Raw genomic sequence first — 4,316 nt, 5'->3', positions numbered from 1 at the left:
TTAATTAAAAAAAAATTGGCTATAACTGGAAGAGAGCGTTATGTTTTGGGGGTTGTTTAAAAAATAGAATGGAAATAAAGTTAGTTCCGTTTTAATTGTCTTTAATTGCGGCAAGCGCTAACAAAATCGAAAAATCACTGTTTACATTCGAAATGTTAACTTTTATAGGTTTACAGGTTTGCTGACAAGGCTGGGGGTGTTTAATACAATTATTTTACTAAATTGATTTTTTTCATTTAAAAATAAAATTATTTATTTTTTAATAAAGTTTTATTTTAAAATATTTGTTTTTGTTTAAGTAAAATATAAAAGATTAAAACGGAACGAAATTGAAATTTCCATTACATTTTCAATACAATCCCAAAACATAAAGCTTTGCTCGCCAATGAATTGTTTTGATAATATACGTAAAGTGAAATAAATCGAATATAAAATTAAATGAAAATATATTAAATAATTAAATGTTAAATAGATTTTGTAAATAGTACAGTTGAAATGATTAGAATATTTCCAATATGTAATAAGGTCGAGGTAATTAGTTAAAGAGATTTAATATAATGTGATATGCAAATGAGCATAAGTCATTCGATATGGGGGTGGTTTGTAGACTAGTATATAAAGAAATTAGGCAAAGATTCTTTTGTCTCCTATAACAGAAACATCCTAAAATGGGTTCTAATGTTTCTCTACCAGGGGAGATCTACCCTCTTACCTCCTTTATATTTCTTTGATGATGGAGAGCTGTACACACAGACAGAAACACACGAACCCTATTACTTTATAAAAATATAGATGTAAGTTAGCCACTTTTAAGCACATTCACGTTTGTATGTATGTTATCCCCTTTTAAACACATTTATATTTGTATGTATGTTATCCCCTTTTAAACACATTTAGGTTTGTATGCATGTTATCCCCTTTTAAACGCATTTATGTTTGTGTGTATGTTATCCCGTTTTAAACACATTTATATCTGTATGTTTTCCCCTTTTAAAACATTTATGTTGGTATGTACGTTATCCCCTTTTAAACACATTTATATTTGTATGTATGTTATCCCCTTTTAAACACATTTATATTTGTATGTATGTTATCCCCTTTTAAACACATTTATATCTGTATGTTTTCCCCTTTTAAACACATTTACGTTGGTATGTATGTTATCCCCTTTTAAACACATTTATGTTTGTATGTATGTTATCCCCTTTTAAACACATTTATATTTGTATGTATGTTATCCCATTTTAAACACATTTATGTTTGTATGTATGTTATCCCATTTTAAACACATTTATATTTGTGTGTATGTTATCCTCTTTTAAACACATTTATATTTGTATGTATGTTATCCCCTTTTAAACACATTTATGTTTGTATGTATGTTATCCCCTTTTAAACACATTTATGTTTGTATGTATGTTATCCCCTTTTAAACACATTTATGTTTGTGTGTACGTTATCCCCTTTTAAACACATTTATATTTGTATGTATGTTATCCCCTTTTAAACACATTTATATCTGTATGTTTTCCCCTTTTAAACACATTTATGTTAGTATGTACGTTATCCCCTTTTAAACACATTTATATTTGTATGTATGTTATCCCATTTTAAACACATTTATATTTGTATGTATGTTATCCTCTTTTAAACACATTTATATTTGTATGTATGCTATCCTCTTTTAAACACATTTATATTTGTATGTATGTTATCTCCTTTTAAACACATTCATATTTGTATGTATGCTATCCTCTTTTAAACACATTTATATTTGTATATGTTATCCCCTTTTAAAACACATTTATGTTTGTATGTATGTTATCCCTTTTTAAACACATTTATGTTATCCTCATTTAAACACATTTATGTATGTATGTTATCCTCTTTTAAGCACATTCATATTTGTATGTATGCTATCCTCTTTTAAACACATTTATGTTGATATGTATGTTATCCCCTTTTAAACACATTTATGTTGATATGTATGTTATCCCCTTTTAAACACATTTATGTTGGGATGTATGTTATCCCCTTTTTAAACACATTCATATTTGTATGAATGTTATCCTCTTTTAAACACATTCATATTTGTATTTATGTTATCCCCTTTTAAACACATTTACGTTGGTATTTATGTTATCCCCATTTAAACACATTTATGTTGGTATGTATGTTATCCCCTTTTAAACACATTTATGTTGGTATGTATGTTATCCCTTTTAAACAAATTTATATTTGTATGAATGTTATCCCTTTTAAACAAATTTATATTTGTATGAATGTTATCCCTTTTTAAACACATTTATATTTGTATGAATGTTATCCCTTTTTAAACACATTTATATTTGTATGAATGTTATCTCTTTTAAACAAATTTATATTTGTATGTATGTTATCCCCTTTTAAACACATTTCTATCTGTATGTTATCCCCTTTTAAACACATTTATGTTTGTGTGTATGTTATCCCCTTTTAAACACATTTATGTTTGTGTGTATGTTATCCCCTTTTAAACACATTTATGTTGGTATGTATGTTATCCCTTTTAAACAAATTTATATTTGTATGAATGTTATCCCTTTTAAACAAATTTATATTTGTATGAATGTTATCCCTTTTTAAACACATTTATATTTGTATGAATGTTATCTCTTTTAAACAAATTTATATTTGTATGAATGCTATCCCCTTTTAAACACATTTATATTTGTATGTATGTTATTCCTTTTTAAACACATTTATGTTGGTATGTAATTTATCCCCTTTTAAACTCATTTATGTTTGTATGAATGTTATCCCCTTTTAAACACATTTATATTTGTATGTATGTTATCCGCTTTTAAACACATTTATATTTGTATGAATGTTATCCGCTTTTAAACACATTTATATTTGTATGTATGTTATTCCCTTTTAAACACATTTATGTTTGTATGTATGTTATCCCATTTTAAACACATTTATGTTTGTATGTATGTTATCCTCTTTTAAACACATTTAAGAAAGAACTGACCCATTAAATTATTGCCCCATTAGCCTCCTCCAACTTTTCGCCAAAATATTTGAGTCCATAATTAATCAAGCTCTAGTCCATCACTTGACAACTGCTAAACTTCTGACCGACCAACAATATGGATTTAGGCAGGCCCGTTCCACAGCAGATATGCTAACTGTAATCTCTGAGCATATATACCATTCACTCGACAAAGCAGGGGAGGGTATAGCGGTAGTCCTAGATATCTCTAAGGCTTTTGACAGGATATGGCATGATGGTCTTCTCAGGAAAATCAGATCATATGGTATTACTGGGAGAATACATAACGTAATTAAATCCTTCTTAAGTAAGAGAAGAATCCAGGTTGTCCTCGGCTGTCATACATCTAAACAATATGATATAAATGCAGGAGTACCTCAGGAGTCGATCCTTGCGCCTTTATTATTCCTAATATTCATAAATGACTTCCCTGATAAAATCATTTCTGAGATGGGTATATTTACTGATGACACCACACTCTATAACAGGCACGAGGGGAAAACAAATGAACACATATCTAAGGAAATGGCAGAAACACTAGAGGAATTCCTCCAACCTGTAGTGGAATGGGGAAAAAATGGATGGTTACATTCAATGCTGCGAAGACTAGACTTGTTTCCTTCAATAATTACAAGAAACCTTCTCTACCACCAATAGCAATGGCCAAAAACACATACCTGAAAGTACTTCTTTTAAACTCCTCGGCCTAACGTTCACAGGTAACATGCTTTGAAACAGATACATTGAGAGCATTGCCAAGGCTGTTGCGAAGAAGGTGGGCTCTCTCTACCATGCTAAAAAGCTACATACGCCTAAAAGTATCCTGTACCTCTATAAGGCCACCATTCGCCTATGTATGGAGTACTATTGTCACATTTGGGCTGGTGCATCTGCTACTAGTCTCTCACTCCTAGACAGGGTTCAAAAGAGAGTCACCAACTTGATAGGTCCTGAACTGTTATCTAAGCTTCAGCCTCTGTCTCATCGACAAAATGTTGCATCACTCTGCCTGTTCTACAAGTGTTTTCATGGTGAATGCTCTGACGAACTGCAAGCACTTGTACTCTCTCGATGTAAATACCCATGACAAACCCAACAAGGGGTCCTGGATATGGCCTTAAACTATATCCGATGGTTAGGCCCCAGCTTGCAGGCTCTGGGGAGTGTGGAGCCACCCTTTAATTGCCATTGCTCCCAGGTCCACTCTGACCCGGAGTGGTAGTACCTGTAAGGGTCCTAACTATGGGTTAAATAGAAACCGACTTGCAAACAACAAATA

This window comes from Euprymna scolopes, chromosome 10 (assembly GCF_053919585.1).
Source record: "Euprymna scolopes isolate OS-2025 chromosome 10, ASM5391958v1, whole genome shotgun sequence".
Lineage (NCBI taxonomy): Eukaryota > Metazoa > Mollusca > Cephalopoda > Sepiida > Sepiolidae > Euprymna > Euprymna scolopes.
The sequence above is the reverse complement of the archived record's forward strand: the minus strand, read 5'-3'. Positions refer to the sequence as shown.